The 17,767-nt window shown below is 39.3% G+C and overlaps 1 long non-coding RNA gene across 2 annotated transcripts; it reads left to right on the top strand.

Moving 5' to 3' along the window:
- Positions 1–2,743: 2,743 nt before the first annotated feature.
- Positions 2,744–17,449, top strand: LOC310889080. 2 transcript variants are annotated; one of them, XR_014576365.1, is made up of 5 exons: positions 10,067–10,277; positions 11,843–12,023; positions 13,280–13,543; positions 13,650–13,825; positions 14,879–17,449. It is a non-coding gene; the product is annotated as an uncharacterized lncRNA (long non-coding RNA). The 2 variants fall into 2 exon arrangements; XR_014576364.1 differs by lacking the exons at positions 10,067–10,277; positions 11,843–12,023 and adding an exon at positions 2,744–2,806.
- Positions 17,450–17,767: the final 318 nt, after the last annotated feature.

The following is a 17,767-nucleotide window of genomic DNA, read 5'->3' as shown; positions in this document are numbered from 1 at the left end:
GGGAAGGAAAACACTGGGGGTCTCAAGTGTGAAAGCCTTTGTCCAGAGGAATGTAAGCATCAAGGATGTTTGGATATTATAAACCAAACTTCACCCGAGCCCCTGGGAGAGCAGCATCAGCCTGCTCCTTCATGTGATGTGCCACCCCTTCCGAGTAGCCAGCCCTGGTCCGTGTGTCACACAGTGCCGTGGTGCCTGTGGGCAGGCCAAGGGAGCCCTGGGCACCCAGTCTGGGACCTGGGTGCCCTGTGAGGTGGGCTGGAAGCTCAGGGTGGGCACATGTCAGGAGGTGACTCCAGACCTCTTAGAGGCCTTGTGGGGAAGGTTCTGGAGTCGCCCACTCATCTGGCCTGGCCTCCCACACTGGTCACACTGGAGGATGTTTTCTACCGTCTCTAGAACTCCAGCCTACCCAACCCTGTGTTTCTTTCACTATGTCTTACTGGCCCTTCCAAGCTGCGTTTCTGACAGTTAAAAAACATTGTGTAGGAGAAGACGGATCAATTAGCTGGCCTCTGTACATTGCCATGGGGGCCACCTTCTCAGAGGCATCTGCTTTGCAGCATGGGCATCGTGGTCTCTCAGCCCCACAAGGTGTTTTTGGGGCAGCCTCCCCCAGGCTCTGCGTCTGGGCACCACCGCAGCAGCCTTTCCCTGGGGGGTCTGGGGTGCTGCCAAAGGGTGCTGCTGCTGCTGGACAGCTGCTGGGTGTCTGGAGATGTCCCTATCAGGAAGAAAGGGCCTCTTTGGCTTTCTTGCGTCACTTCTTTGGCTTGTATAGTACCCTGGGTGAAGAGGAGTGCTAGCTTGCCTCCCCAGGCACGTTGGTTGTTCGCTGTGACATTTTGTGACTGAACAGCCTGTTTAAGTTATAGGTTAAACATTTATTTTAAGGACTGTTTTCTCCTTCTTCTTTAACTTCCATTTTCATACTGACCTCCATTCCCACACCATACCTCAGTCATGAACTCAGCCAAGCATTGCTCTCTAGACTCCCCAGAATGTGGGTGTTTAAAAGTCTGCTCAGATTTTAAGCCCAGACTGTCTCCAGGTCAGATGTCAGGGATTTGCAGAGCAAGTAAGGCCACCCTCACGTGAGCAGAAGGGTCAGCTTCCTTCTGGTGATCTCACTTCTTCATAGAGACAGCTATTTTCCAGGAAAGGGTGTACCACATTTTATTCTGTTGTGGAATGTCCCCAGCCCTCATCATTGCAGCTGTGATGGATAGTCGTGTGAAAGCTGCTGGCCCGTGTGCCAGCATATGGAGGCTGTATTGGGACAAGTTTGAACTAGAAGTCATCTTGCTTTCATGTGCCATGAATTCTGCAAAGCTGGGGTCTCCAGTGATGACTTAAACTAATCTCACATAGTTTATGAGTGAAAATCCATTTACAATGAGAATGACCCCCACTGACCAAAAGTTTAAACAAATGCCCTCCGTACGTACTTCCTACATTGGGGATCAAGTTCCATATGTATGATGTAAGCAGGCCTCAAACAAGACACCTACACATGGAGCAGAAATCATTTGCAAAGAAAACAGAAATGACAGCCATATGCACGGGACGTTTTATATGCTATGGCCAGGCTTGCAGACCCCAAGTAGGAGGATCTTCTGATCTGAAGATGCAATTGAAAACAGGTGCCAAACACACCGCACATAAAAAAGTATACAGGCAATTTGGGAGCTCTCTGGAGATTCTTTCAACTGCTGAAAATATGGAGACAACTTCTCAGACCCCGATCCTGTGCTTCCCCTCCAATTCCCCTGCTCCCCCTCCTCCCAGAAATGGAGGAAACTGCGAGGCCATGGTGATGCTGCCCTGTTTAGTAAAAGAAAATGTGAAAAAGATTAAGGAGGATCAATCAAAATGTCAGCCTGATCTTGAACTGCTGGAAAAGAATCCATTTTTTTTTTTTTTATTCAAGTGTCTGTCACAAAGACCTGGGTGACCTTGTTTTGCAAGTGAAAACCTTTGACTGTGACATAAGCATGCTTCTTGTGTCCAGCTCTTATTTAGCAAATAAACTAAAAATACCGCCTATGTTTATGGTAAACACCTGATTTGGTTCTACTAAAAAAAATAAATAAAAGAATAATTACAGCTGGATAATGTAGAACCAGATTAGGTTTCTTTTATATTTGTTGTCACCAAATGCTCCCAATCTTTCTGAGCTCTGAGGCTCGTTAAGTAGATGTTTTAAAATGGTGCAACAGACAACGCAGCTGTATTTCATTTGTAGATAATTGATGCAATACATGTAATAACCCAACTGGATATGTTGACTCATGAGCTAATTTAGGTGTAGATGTTACAGCACTTGTGCAGCTGGAAATGTTGCCATCACACAAATCAGTTGTAGATTAATGGAGTCAGGTCCCTGTCTGCACTAGGAAGAGATAAAAGGCCACAGTCAAATATAAAAACAATTTCTGAAGAGTTATTGTAAGTTTAAACAGTATTTGAGAATATTTTCCCAACCACAATGAATACTGTAATATAAACCTGGAACCACTTAACTATATGGTGATTTGGCAATTTTATATAGTCTATGTATAAAGCTGAGAACATGGGTAAGGTGAAAGGACCATGGACTAATGTCTAGAAGGTTAGGCAGAGGAGAGCATTTACACTCATACTGTTGCTCTGATACTGAGTGATATCATGGAAAATGTCCAATGGGGTTCTGGGGTGATGGTATTTACTAACTACTCCTCCAGCACCTGCTGTTATTTGGTGACACAATCAAACAGTTATAAGATAGTGCTGGAGCCTGAGGGAGAAGGGATCTTTTTTTACCTCTGTAAGTTACCTGAGCCCCTTGCCTTCTTTGCTTTATCTCTGAAAATAAGGTAAAAATGTTTGTCTGTTTTCTAAATTCTTTGGGTGATCTGTGGTAGGAAACAAATAAATACATAATTATGAAGTACCGCTATGACTATTCTTACCACTAACATTGTAGCAACATTTAAATACTGAATGTGTACAAGTGTATTCCCAGCCATTTAATTAGTAAGTCATTTTGTATATGTCTCTTATCATCCTTATGTGCACTGCAGTGAACTTGATGCCAATGATCAGCACGTCCAATGATAATTAATGGCTGGATCAATACCTAGTTCCAAGAGGAAGAGGAAAATTGGGTCTGGGCTCCCGTGACTTGTGCCTCAAAGTTGGGTTGTCTGATGCCTCATGAAGTATAAACACTGACCCAACCTTTTCCTCTCCTAGGGGTGTTTGTAGTATCTTTTATCTGTGGGCATCCCCTTAGGACTCATCGGTGTTGAGTGCAGCATATAGCTTCTGCAGTGTTGTTTTCTTCTCTCTATTTTATTGCCTCTTTTCCAAAAGTGTATGAAAACTTACACTATAACCTCTACAGATCAGTTAAAACTGGAAAACAGTGAAAGGTAACAGTACTTGGAGGTACAAACAGACAGATGAATAGATGCACATACAAGCAAATTTTCTGAGGAAACAGGTTAAAAAATATTTTCCCAACTTGTTTACACTGAGTCAAATGTCTTTGCTAAATTTGTTTTCCACCCAATGCTGCTTGGTTCAACAATAATTTGGAAGGAATAAACTGGAAATGTAAGTGGATTACACAAAAGTTCTCAAGATGTATATATTTTTTAATTTTATTTATTTATTTATTTTTTTAATGATCCCATAACAGAAATAATTTGGGATCTCTCTGAGTGTTGTTTGCCAGAAAAAAGTTACAGGTTTGAAATTATCAGTTCAGGTTGAGTATTTCCAGACTAGCAAGAAAACGTTAGCCAAATGCTCTTCTTGTGAAATGGAGACATTTCTATGGTTGGTGTCTGATTCAGCAATTTCACAGCAATAAGTCTAATGCAATCTATCTATGGCTTCAGGGCATCCAATTTCAATCACTCCTAAAGAATGTAATCACAAGTTTATTATGCAGTTGATAATATTTGCTTTGTGAACACAGAAAAGAAAAAAAAAGTAACTCTTTTGCCTGGAAATGAAGTACTGGGTATTACAATACACAGAATGAAATATAAAAATTTATATTCATAAACATATACTTGCACTACATTGCTTACCTTATGAATATGGATTTGTGCTTGGGTTTCTAGAATTATTATTGGTTGAACATGTGGACTTAATTGCTCGTAGATGGAAGAAAGAATCTTAGTAAGAGTGGAGGTAGGACACCTTGGGGTTATATTTCAGAAATGTAAATGGTGAAGAATGAGCTATTATTTGAGGAAATCTTGCTTATTTGGCTGTCACCAAATGTGGCATTATGAGAAGCAACATGTGTAAAGAACAACAGATGAAAAAACACCCAATTCCATCCATAGGGTAACTGTGGAATTGTTTCTCGCTTTTCTAGGCAGTCTGAAGAAATCGGGCTTTTCTTTGGACATCCCACCTCAGTTTAAGATGGATATGACTACAGAGTTTTGTTGTATTATAGCCTTCTTTTTCCTTAGTTTTATTCCTCCTGTTTGATATAAGCAACTTCTTTGACTGAAGTATGTTGCCAAGATGTTGTTTATTGCTGTTTATACAATCTGGAAAGGAAAAGCAGCATTTGCTTAAGTCCAGCTGTACTTACTGAGAATCCTTAGGTGACCAGAAAGATGAAGCAAAAGAATGGAGATTTTAAGGAGCACTCCAGAGAGGTCAAAAGGGTGGGTAACACCATGAGTTATAGATATGCAGCAACTGGCCTTAACCTGAAACCATGTTAGGATGACTGGTGTGTGTAGAATCACATCAGTTCCAGAATATGGAGTTCAACTCCGTGATGCTTCAAAGCAATGGTTTCTATTTCAATGCAAATTTGACAATGATAGATGTTAATCACACTCCTTAATGAAGAATCAGAGGCATAAAAGTGAGTAGTGTGGCATATGAATCCCATAAAATAGAAGAGAACCACATGCAGTAAGATATACCTAACTGCTCAGGAAACCAATCAACACCTTTAAAATGTGGCTACATGGTAGCATACAATACTTCAAAGTTAGCAGAGTTTGCAGTGAAAACAAGTAGAAGCTAAGTTTTACAGAAATTTACATAATGCATTTTACAACTGCAGAAAAAAATAGAGCAGAATTACACACAGGAATAAGGTAGTCTTGATGATAACAAAAGTGTCAAGAATAGAAAATACTAGGTCTGAAAAGGAAAGATCTCTCTTTCTTTTTCTTTTTATTCTTTTTCCTTTTTCCTGTTCTCTTTTTTTTTTCCTGTTCTCTTTTTTTTTTTCCTGTTCTCTTTTTTTTTTCCTGTTCTCTCTTTTTTTTTTCCTGTTCTCTCTTTTTTTTTTCCTGTTCTCTCTTTTTTTTTTCCTGTTCTCTCTTTTTTTTTCCTGTTCTCTCTTTTTTTTTTCCTGTTCTCTCTTTTTTTTTCCTGTTCTCTCTTTTTTTTTTTCCTGTTCTCTTTTTTTTTTCCTGTTCTCTCTTTTTTTTTTCCTGTTTTCTTTTTTCTTTTTTTCTTTTTCTCTTTTTTTTTTTTTTGCACTGAACACTGTTGAGGGAAAAAATATTTGCTTCAAGCCTAATCTTGAAAAGATTTAATTTACTTGCCCAATTTCAGACATGAGTAGTCTCACTGACTTCAGGAAAAGGCTAGTCCTGCTGAGATCAATGGCAGTACTCACATATATAAAGTTAAGTACATGCATGCATCTTTTCAGCACCCAGATCTCAAATGTCTACCAGAGAAATAAATATACCAGGAAATAAATATCAAAGTCTAGAGAGAAATTCTTGTCCCGGTCCAAGATGAGTATTCAGGAAATGGACACAATAGTTCATTTGTGGTACATTTTATCACTTCTGGAATATGTAAGTGGAGTCACTTCTGGAAAATGCAGGAAGATTACAATGCAAGGTGTAATGAAATGACATACTATGAGTCTTTCTTTCCCTCCAATCACATGCTAGCTGAGATCATCAAATATTTCCCAAATATCTTTGTGAGTGGGATTGTAGGTGAAGTTAAATGTTTATGGGCTCAGAAATTTGTCCAAAGTTCTCATTTTATTTCAATATAAACTCATGTTACGTCTGTTGAAAATTCTACTGACAGTCTCATACATGTAATTTATGACATTTCCTATCAAGATGTTTAGCTGAATTAGAAACACTTGTGAAGAAGCCCGTCTGCAGGCAGTTAAAAAGCATTTTTGTAGCAGAGGTGAGGGCTGTTGAGGCAACAAAGATGGGTTCATCTTACTTTTATTCCGGTGGCTGTTGATCAAGCAATTGCACCATAAACTGTTTACAGCTGTGGCTTTTGTTACGGTGACAAAGAGCATGTTTAAGGGTAGACAGAAAGCTATTTTGTATGTTAGGTCACAAAGACCATGCAGTTTACACACCAAACAGCTCAAAACATATTTCTGCAACATCCAGGCTTTTTGATGAAGTGGCACTGATTTGTTCTCTCCTTCCTCATTTACTTTACTGAGCCAGTTACCTGTATGTTTGTCCTAACTTTCTAGTTCAGTGCAGTAGATCCCATGGTGATGATATGCCTTCTAGCTTATAGGCTTGGTTTTAGTTATGTAAGCAATTATATTTAAATAGATAAAATTAAAATTAGAGATATCCATTGACTTGAAGAACATTATTATTTACCCAGTGTGGGGAATGTACTTGTATCTTCTGTCGCACCAAAAGAGAGAATATCAATCACTAAAATTCATCAACCAGAGCATTTTTTAAGATCAAACAGCTTATTTAGCTGCCCAGACAGAGATTTGGCTGGCTTTTTTGCATGGTTTCCTTATAGATTTGTTCTGTATCTCATCTTCAGAGACAGGATAATTTCACAGGTAAGTGGTGAGAAATGGCTTCCTTGGAAGCATGAAGCATTGCATGCCTGCCTTCCTGTTGTCTTTGGGTGCAGAAGCAAGGTGTGGACACTAACATGGAAATAGTCCTTTTGCTCCTTCTGTGTTACATGGGTGTGCAATGGGACACAAACTAAATTCAATTTACATTTAGCTGTCTAAAACATAGCTATCTGCTGTAAGCCTATAGTCTACTCTGCCTCTGTGATTAGATAAGCAGCTCCAGAGATTCCCTGTTTTCAAATGAAATTTACTGCCCTCTTGAGGTATTTATTTATCTTTCTCCTCCAAGAACTGAGAGAGCTTAAAAGACCTCATGCCCTCATGTAGGAAGATTGTATCAACAACAGCCAGCTTAAGTACCTTGTCACGTGAAGGAATACAGGCTACACCCTTTGGAAAGTAAAAATACAACACTCTTTCTGCACAGACATCTCAGAAGCTCTATTAGAAAGCGCAGCAAAATCAACCCACAGCAGCCTGGGTTCTTCTGTTATAACATGGCCATATGGTATTTCCTTATGTCATGGTGTGCCACCTCTTGGTGGGATACTCTAGATCTTTTTCCAACAAACTGATTTAGGTAACACAAAATCTGTGCTTATCCTTACTAGGACATCATTGACCTGCACATCTTCTGCATACTTCAAGATCCATGTCTTCTGGAAAAGGGAGTCAAAAACAACAATCTGGAATAAATGGGTTCATGGCCAATTTTGCCTGTAACATTACCATTCACAGCACTGAAGGAGCTGATAAGGACCTGCTTCAGCCTGGCTCTTATCTTATGTTCTGCTGCATTATTACCTGAGAACATTACTTTGACTGCTTGCTAATCAGAGTTGCCTAGCTTTATTCCACCTGTACTATAGAAGGCAGCAGTCAGGCTGGACGATACTTTCCTTGAACTTGTTTTTTTGAAGGTTTGATTTCTCTCGCCCAAAACATTACAACCTAAAGTCTCACAAGTGTTTAGAATATCATATATCCACCAAGATGTTAGTAAATTATCTGAGTTCAGATAATGTCCTTCTGCAGAATACAGTAGTGTCTCAGAGACTTTGATTCTGCTCGTTTTCCTGCTGTTTTCAGAGGTTACTTCAAAGTCTATTTCCAAATTAAAAACTTCAGACTTTGACTCACAGAAGTGTAAATTTCACAGGGGTAGTCAGTTTAGATACTGTCATACATGCACGACCATTGGTATCATGGGAGTTGTGCTCTAGGTATTCAACAGACACTTGCTGTTTATATATATATTTCCTGTATTCAAATATTAACATGTTAAACCAGAGAGAAGAGATACATTTTTTTTTTGTGAACAAAAATAAGTGAGATGTTGGCTAAAAATGTATTAGGATCCCTGATTAATACTCCTTAGATTAAAAAAAAAATAAATTAAAATGCCTGCAGATGAGTATAGAGGAAACCTACCATAAGATAAAGATATCATGGGAACCTTCCACTAATCAAAATCTTCTGTGAGTGCCTTATTAAGACACTTGCTTTAAGAACAAAACATATGGTAGAAGCCTCAAGGAGATGGGTCCTTTAGCTCACCACCAACACAAGTGTAAAATGCTCCTGATTCCATCATGGATTTAAGTAATGCTTGCGTACGGTGTTTCATTCACTAGTAAACATGGTGATTTGTGAGGCACGACTAATGTATCCCTGGAAAGTTCCAGCATGAAATAAGACTAGGTGTGAAAGCCTGTCAGGGTCCACAGAGATTTGATTTAAAGGGAAATGCTCCTTGAAAATGTGAGGATGAGTGTTACTAACTTAATCCATATGATATCTTCTCCTCTGAAATATATGGATTGAATGTAGGGCAGAAATGCATGAAGCAGACATCAGTCATTGTCTACAGGTGATATTTCTTCCATGAATTTACCAGCAAGGGTTGCCATGCTGTGTTTAAACATTTGTACAATAGATTAGTGTCCAAAGATGAAAAGCAAAGGAGCTACCCCACGTTTACTTCCAGCTGCACACAACCTTGGCAAATTTATAAAGGCACTTGCTACACAACAATGCATAGTAACATTTGTAGCTCTGTATCATTAGTAATAGAAATAACCCAAGGCTAGGTGTCTGGGTCATTTCAGCAGGGCAGGAAGGTAGCTTTCTGCCACCAATGCTATTATATAAGTAAGTAGATGCACAATATAATTTTCTGTAGTTTGTCACTTTCATTTGAAGACTGATGGCTGATAGAAGCAGAATACAGTCTGCTCTGATTTTCCTTGGATGATCCTGGATTTTCTACTGTCAGCAAGAACAACACATAGTGTATATAATACTTAAAATCTAAGCTAAATTTAGGTTGTACAAGAGACACATATACCTGTACAAGCACTGAAAAAAAAGACATCCCCCATTCAGCACACAGTCTTGGGAGACAGCTAGCACTGGGAAGAGCACTGAAATCATCTGGTTAAAAACTCAAAGACGGCACAAGATCACCCTGAAGCTAAACTTTGTTACTGAAAGGCATGCAGGATGTTAGTTCATGGAACAGCTGAAAGAATAAGTCCTGTTTTTTTCTGAGATATAACATGGAATGGGCTAGGGAAGTTCCCTTTGACAAGAGTGCATGAAGAAGGGATAGGGAAAAGTAAAAGGGAGTCTTAACTCTGATATTAAGAAGTCCTTGTCTATTCTCTGCTACAGCTTTTCCATCTGATGGGAGAAGAAATGACTGTGCAGCAAGGCTCACATTGTTCTGTAAGAGTAGGTGTGGGTTTGTGGTTTAACCTGGCAGGCAGCTAACACTACACAGCCATTCAGTCTGTTCCACTCCCTATTGGGATGGGGAAGAAATAATAAAAATAAAAAATGGGTAAAAAAAAACAACTTGTGGTTGAGATAAAAACAGTGTAATAAGACAGAAAATGAAGGGATAATAATAATAACAATAACAATAATGATAAAAGAATACACAAAGCAAGTGATGCACAATGCAATTGCTCACCACCCACTGACCAATGCCCAGACAGAACCTGAAATTCTTTTGGATCCCAAAGCAGTCCTTTAAATAAATCATAAATGCAATAGATAAATAGCTCCTGGTTGTATGAAACCAAGGTGGTATAACTTTTAGAGTGAAAGCATATTTGGATTGGAGCAGGTGAACTTTCTTAAAGTACAAACAACAAAATTTTCAAAGTAGATTTGACATATTTCTATTTCTACTTTTCCTCTTACAGACTGCAAAAATCAAACCCAATGCAGAGTTGTTAAAAAAGGCAAAATCAAATTCATGCAGCTACATCATGGTAATCTCAGACCTCAATAGTGTCTTCCTGCCTGGAATTAAATATTTCTCTAATCCAAGAGTGCAAAGGGCTTCCTGTGGATAGTGGAAGAGGGAATAGTCCCTTGGCAGCCTATTATACTTCACTGTGGATAGGTACAACACATGCCAAAGGTACGTAAGACACAGCATTACAACATTTCCATTTTCAAGCTTAGTGCCTTCAGATGCCATGGAGTGAGTGAGGGACTGGGAGCTGAGGACAGTTGTTCAGGAGCAAGTTCTAAGTAACAGGCAAATTGGCAAGGGCCTTGTGGGAAATAACCTACCTATTTTCTTGTCCTTAAATCTACACCCCCCTCCCCCCCAATAGTCTCCTTTTCATCTGTGCTCTGTGTGCTCTTTTCTTGGATATTGCCATTTTATTCACTTTAGACCAGAGGACAACTGAAACAGGCCATGCAGCACTGTCTCAGAAGTTTGAAGTCCCACAGATCTCAGTGCAAACGGCCATGGCTGTACAGAATCAGCAATATTTAGGAATAAGCTATGCTGATACTTTCTTGCTGTCTGTACAGTGAAACAGGAACAGATGTAACATCTGTTTCCTCATCCACCGATGTTTCCTTGTTTTACGTAGCTAGAATAATTTCACCTAAAATGATAAATGGAGCTGCTACATTGAGTCAAGCTATAATGGTGCCACATTTTGCAATTTTGTGATTCACTCTTGGCACATTGATCCTAGGTATAATGTGAGGGAAAAGATGTAATATTTGTATCATGGAAAACAAAACGTCAGGACTTATGAGGATATTCATAACATGTTGAAAAGGCGGAATGAAAGGTACATGTTGAGAAGTTACCTTGACAGTTGAACTCCCTTGAAAATAACACACCTTGATATTTTCTTCTGAATTGGAGAGCTGTAACAGTAAATATATTTTTTCTCTCAGGCAATCACAGGCTGTTTACCTTTCAGTGTGGTATGGTGAACACCCGCAAAGTAACTGAAAACATTTTATAGAAGTAACAACCTGTAGTGAGCTGCTTCTGGAGCAGCAGTAAAATAGCCATGATGTTTTGGAAATGTGAAATGCACCACAAGCATGCCCCAGGGATTTGTAAGTGATTTTTTTCCCTGTGGGTCATACTTGAACTGATGCTTCTGCAAGTTATTTAGGAGGACTGCAATGGTGAATGTGTCAGCTATGAGATTTGAGATTTATTCTTTGTGACCATCACGACCTGATAGCCTTTCTCCTAAAAAGGGTCTGTCACTGGTTCACTGAAGTATCAAAGTCCAGGCACTTTGGTAATATAACATTCTTTTGCTCTTTGAATGCACTTCTATTCCTCATTTTTACTTTGTCTTGTGACAATGATCTCTAAAGCATAATTATGTGCTGGAAGACAAAATACTTGAGTTCATCTGCTTTAAACCCAGTAGCTTGTTACTGTGCTATGCGAAAAAAAAAAAAAAAAAGTGAATGATTGTTCCCCAATCATTTCTTTAAACCATTCATGATATTTATCACTAGATCTGGGCCATCTCCTCCCTTCAGCATTCCCCTCTTTCTACTGAAGAGTCTGAGCACATTGGGTTTTTCCTCTTGCAGAAGCTGTCCCAAGTCTTTGATCACACATGCTGAGGTTTTTAGGCTCCATGTCTTGAGGCATGAACTGCCATTTGAACAAAAGGACATCCTCCGTGAGAGAGTTTCTCTTCTCTCCCGCAGCAGGTGAATAACATCAAGTCACAGCAAACTGTTAATAGGTTCCACGTTGGCCCTCACCAAGAACTGATTGGTTTCGATTTCCTCCCATCTACATTCTGGACCAAATGAACAGTGTTTCTTGTGTGTGGTTAGTGTTTAAGGCTTCATTGTGTACTCGGCCTTGAAAGATATATTTTTATAGGTAAGCACCTCATAAAATATTTTTCTGAAGACATTTATCAAGAGAGACTTTGAAAATCTGTAAGGAAATGGGAAGGAGAAGGCGGGGGAAGCACAACATATGCTTTTCAGCTGCCACAAAGCCCTGCAGCAGCAGCCTTCATGTGAGAGGCGACACTTTGCACATTACAACAGGGAATCAAAAGATTTATACTCAGCACTCCATATATATAGCTCTCCACGGTATCATTTTGAAAGGGTGATTATTGGTTTGACATGAGAGAATATTTTACAATAAATGTTGAAAGTTCTCTATGTACATAGCAATAATCACCTGATGCTGCTCTTTCTTACTGCATGGCTTTTAATAATAAATAATCACAATAATGATAGTTAGGTTCTCCAAAATTATCCCATTTGTTTTCTAAGAAACCCCAGGGGCTGGTATTTATCACTTGATGTGTATGCTCTCTGCTCCACTCCCTCTGCTTACGTATGTGTATAAAAGAGGCACAGACATATGAAATGTGCCTAGCTTAATTTGATGGCAACTCTGTTTATTATTATCTCCCTGAGCTGTGGTAATTGTAGTTCAGCTGAGCAATTATTAAAACAGAAGCCATAACTCCCCTGTTAGGCTTCTCACTGGGATCCCCCATTTTCTACTCCCAGATGCCCAAAGTATTCAAAAGCAAGGTACTGACTGTGGAAAAGATGACAGGCAGCACCTCCTAAATTCTAGTGTTAGTCAAGAGTCACAGCACCCATTAAGTTTAGACAGGAGCAGTTGGTAAATGTGTTCTTTATACTTGTATTTACATGGCAGCTTGGGCTAATTAGAGACTTTCAACACATGTGAAATGGGAAGAATTGTAGAAGAAATCCCCCCTCCCAAAAACAACAACAAGAACAACAACAAAAAACAAACAAACAAACAAAATACCAAAACAAACAGATGAGGATTTAGATAGCAGAGTGAAAGGAAAAGGTCTGACTTTGGGATGTATTACTGCATGGTATCTCAAAAGTGTCGCCTGATTTTATGCCTGTTTTCTGCAGAAAGGTTGCTGTTCTTCTGCTAATTTGAAGTGTACACAACATAAAAGTTTCTTTCCTTCCTTTCCTGAACTATTAAACTTATGTATGAATGAGATTATTTGTGATAAAAAAATAGGACTGGCCTTAACTAGTAATATTTTTTGAATTAAAGTCTTCAGTAGTAATTTTGTCCTAAATTTTGCACTTTTTGTTTTTTCCTTCTGTCTTACTCTTCAAAAGAAAAGAAGCAAACAGTTCTGAAATACCACCTGAAATATGAAGTGCAGAAGAGCTGGTAAGCACGGATCTAAGTTTGCCAGTAGCTGAAAACCTGTCAAGTTTCCTGCAGTTGTTTGTGCAAAAGACCTGGATGGTAAAGCCAATACTTACAGAAGACCTGACATGTGACCCAGCTACCACCACATTTTCAATGAACGAAGTTCTGCTCGTACAAGCCAGCTTGCTGCTGCAGTTGCCATGGCCTGCCTTTCCATGCTGTTTGCAGTAAGTGTAGCATGTTCGTTTCTTGCCCCCAGAAAGCAGACGGAAATTGGAAGTCCATTGACTTACTTTCTAACATCCCATACTCTGAATCTTCTCATTCTTGCAGGCTTTTGACCTTGGCTTGATACAGCCTACCTCACTGTAGAAGATTGGCCTCACATGATAGCAGCTGTCCAAACATTAATCTTCTCCTTGCTTTCTTCAAGAAAAATAATGTACAGTGTAAATCACCAGCTCCTGTTGTTCAAAACCCAAAGACAGCTTGACTGGAAGCTCACTGGGGCAAGTGGCATCTTCTTGTTCTTTGTTGGTCCAGCACTAAGTACAAGAGAATTATAACCTGTTACTAGGGATTTCCTCAGGTCAGGAGTCAATATCAAGAAAAGAAATAATGATGGCACCAAATCTCTTGTCATTAGATCAATACCAGATATGAATAAGATTAAACACAAGCTCCTCTTTCCCACCCTTTTTTCTGTCTGTATATCTTTTTGTCCTTGGACTTTTTTTTTTCCACTAAATATTATTTTTCCTTTCTTCTTCTTCTTCTTCTTTTTTTTTTTTTCCATTTTCCACATGCATTTTTTTTCATGCCTTTGCAGTTTTCTCTGTACCTGTGTCTTTTTTGTAGAGTTTTTCTACAACCCTTTAATCTTCTAAGAGTTACAGTCACTAACTGGTCACTAACTGGTCTTCTTGTACAGTTTTTCTGGTGGTTAGGTCATGTGCCTCCAGAGATTGGAAGTTTTCTGTCTCTATTCTTAATTTTGTTCTGCCAAATCAGCTGGGTGGTGGTGGCACTAATCTATAATTTGTTTACAGGATGCACCTTCTGCCTGTTAGATTTGAGAAGGAAGCTGAAGAGCCAAGCAGTAGGGACAACTCTAGTTCAGGTCAAAGTAGTCCTGTGGTCCTCCAGGTTTTGTTGTGATCCCACAAATAAAACTGACACTGAGGGTAGAGGCCAGCAGCATTCTTTGCACAAGCCATTACGCACTTGACTGGCCAGCTTGCAAGTGAGTTATGAGCAGTTCTGGCCACAGTAAGTGCTTTTCAGGGTAAGATGCTGACTGTAGCAGTCTCAGCAGATCATTTTGGATATATGCTGACATAGCTGGGTTCAGATGATCCAGGAGTCAGTGCTGTACGAGCCTTTTTACTCGAGGCTGTAACCCAACAGCACACACTTGGAAGCAAGTTTGAACCAAAGCACTGAGCCTTGCTGCATTCCCCAGCTGACTAATTTATGTAGCAGCCTGCAGGTAACAGAGAAACAGGTGTTTTTGTAAGTTATTTTTTATTTATTTATTTTTAGTTTTTTTTTTTTTTTTCCAGCTGGATCAGAGGTAACCACTCTCACAAAGTGCATAAACGTCAATGAATCTCTCCAGATGTACACACGTCTTTCCAGACTACTGAGTTGGTTCAGCATTTTGTTCTCTGAAAGAACAAAGCAGCTGGAACAGAAGCCTTTTTCTGACACAAAAGCACCCCAAATCTCAAATAGCTTCACATTGTCCTCCATATCACAATAATTAGTGTATTCCTAAATCCAATGCCTTGCTTCCATAACTTTGACTCTTCAGCATTTATAAGAACGAGTCGTTACAAAAACAAGCATGGACTTCACAAAAAAGTTTTCTTTTTCCTTTAAATTTTCAGTGATTCACAGAAGTAAAACCTTCCATGAATGTAGGTGCCTCTGAATACGAAGTCTCATTTGCATTTCTCTTTTCTGAAATGGTGCTGTTGCTTTCAATACCATCAGCAATGGTACAGCTATAATTTTTGGAGACTGTTTTCCAAGAAGAGGGTCACAATAGAAAAGACCTCTTAGATGTACGTTGATTGTATGTTGTCTCTGCTTCTATCTCATAAGTATGTTATTGGCCAGATGAGAGGGAAGTCACCTACAGGAAAGAAGGCACTTTCTTCTCTGCTGCCTGACCACCTTCAGACACTAAATCATGACAAGAGTCTTTGCAATGATCATGAAGATAACTCTGCAATGAAAAAACATCTGCTGTGGTCTATCTGATGGAGCTGAACTGTTTGCCCTGGGAGAGGACTTATACGAGATATCCCTGAGTTTTGCAGAGTACATCCACTGGACTTAAAATCTGCAGATTTGTTGATGTGATTCTCCAGATAGGGTAAATGTTGCTGTGACTTGTAGTCCCAGCAGCTATGTCGATTTCAGTTGTCTAAACGGAGAATGGATGTGGGGCTAGAAATATAAATGTCTATTTAAAAGAAGTTTTACAGTGAAAATCATTTGAAAGTGTTTCCTGACTAGCCCTGAGTACAGCCACACCATGTCCTACACTCCTGCTCTGGCAGATGATACCGCTAGCAGACAGGGGTCTGTACTCTTTACAGGTAACTGTAGTTGCCAAGAGCAACTGGGGAAGACCGAATTCAAGACTTGGCTGATAAGGAAAAGGGGAAGGAATTCCAAATGACTTGTTATAATTTCTGAATTGGCTTGCACACTCCGATAGCCAAATAATTTCAGACCTACTTTAAAATCAAAGTTTCATCTTCTCCTTAATCTCACATAATCTATTGCTAGGTTGGAATCCATCTCACAACAAATGCTTCCTTTTAACCAGATTATGCTGCAGAAGAAGAATTGCAGTCGAATGTATTCAAATGCTTTTTTTTTCTTCTTTCTCTTTCTCTCTCTCTTTTTTTTTTTTTTTTCTGCTGGTAGGCAGAGCTCTGGGAGTAACAAGGTAGCCTCATTTACATTATAAGTATTCTGGCTCATTTCTACATATATAGTACTCTCAAGAAATCTTTTCTTTTTGCAAGCTAGAAGCTCAAATTAATATATTCTATATTTTTCCTTGAAGTTGCAGCTTCATGTTTCTTTGTTTTTCTTTTCTTACTTTTTCTCTTCAATTTCAGCATTTAATTCTTGTATAAACCTTTTGAGCAGCAGCTGTGCTCACTATCAGCATGACACAACACAGAAACACATTGTTCCTCACAAAAGAGAGTGAAAGATTGAAAAAGGGTGAGAAAGAAAGAGAGAGGCCAGGACCTCTTCTCTCTGGTCAGGCACCGACCATCCTAGGACTCCTTCTGAGCCCTGTGGGGGGCTGGCAGGAAAGAATTTGTAGCCACAGGGACATGTTATCCAGAACCAAGGCTTGAACCTAATTGTAAGCAGATTTTGCCCGCCTTTTTTGGATGAATGATGGCCTACTGGCATGTGACCTGGCTTGGCAATTTCCCTACATTGTCCAGGCTGCCATAAGGAGATACGTAATGTCTAGAGTGATAGGAAACTCTTTAGTGCAGATGGTACAGAGCTGCCTCATAAAATGACTCACTGTGAATCCTCACAGAAATCTCAGCTATAAAAATGATAATGGAAAAAGCACAAGAAAATGCAAAATGTCTTAAGAACAATTTGTTCCAGCTCATGTCTACCATTATAGATAATAATAATAAATAATAATAAAAAAGACTTATTTTACAACAAAAACAATATCTTCCCCTTCATTATTTTTGACTGGCCAGGCAAAATCAATAGGTACTGGAATTGTAGAGGTGGAGAGAGCTGTTGGAGATGACAAAATGTTAGCTTGCTGTGCTATGGCCGTTCCTTAGGGAAGAGGAACTAACTTCTAGGGAAATGGTGTATGCACGCAAATTCGTTTCTCCTTTTTCCTTTCCCCTTGCTGTTCCAATAAGGGGAGGAAGCACTTAATTAGAAAAAATGGTACCTGTGGTTTTCCGCAAGAGAATCACTGAGTTTTACTTCATTAATAGATTCTAAGCCTCTGTGGATGGAGTTTTTCCTGTAATCCCTGATGATTAAGAACTTGTATTTTAGGAGATGGTTTGCCATTGAAGTCATGTTTCCAAATCCTTTGTTTGAATTTTCATGCATTTTCACTTGCTTTTCAGTATGAATTTACTGAGCTTTTGCAATGTTTATTCCTAATCTAATGCAACTTCTCTGTAGCATTCCAGATTGCCTGTGACTTTCATTCAATTTGCTCTGCTTAGGGGGAACAGGCAGTAACACAAGACCACGAGTAACACAAGAGTCTGAGAAGTGAGAAGCTTTGAATGTGTTTCACTTTTTCTCCTCTTTCCAACATGGGCAATGATATCAGAACTCTAAGTAGGAACATACGAACCAGTTTGAAAGACAAAGCATTACTCGCTTGAAGGTTACATGTGCGATTTTGATGGCGATACAGGGCACCT

This window comes from Anser anser (assembly GCF_964211835.1).
Source record: "Anser anser genome assembly, chromosome: Z".
NCBI classification, from domain to species: domain Eukaryota; kingdom Metazoa; phylum Chordata; class Aves; order Anseriformes; family Anatidae; genus Anser; species Anser anser.
Note: the sequence above shows the minus strand (reverse complement) of the source record. Positions and strands in the feature narration are given on the sequence as shown.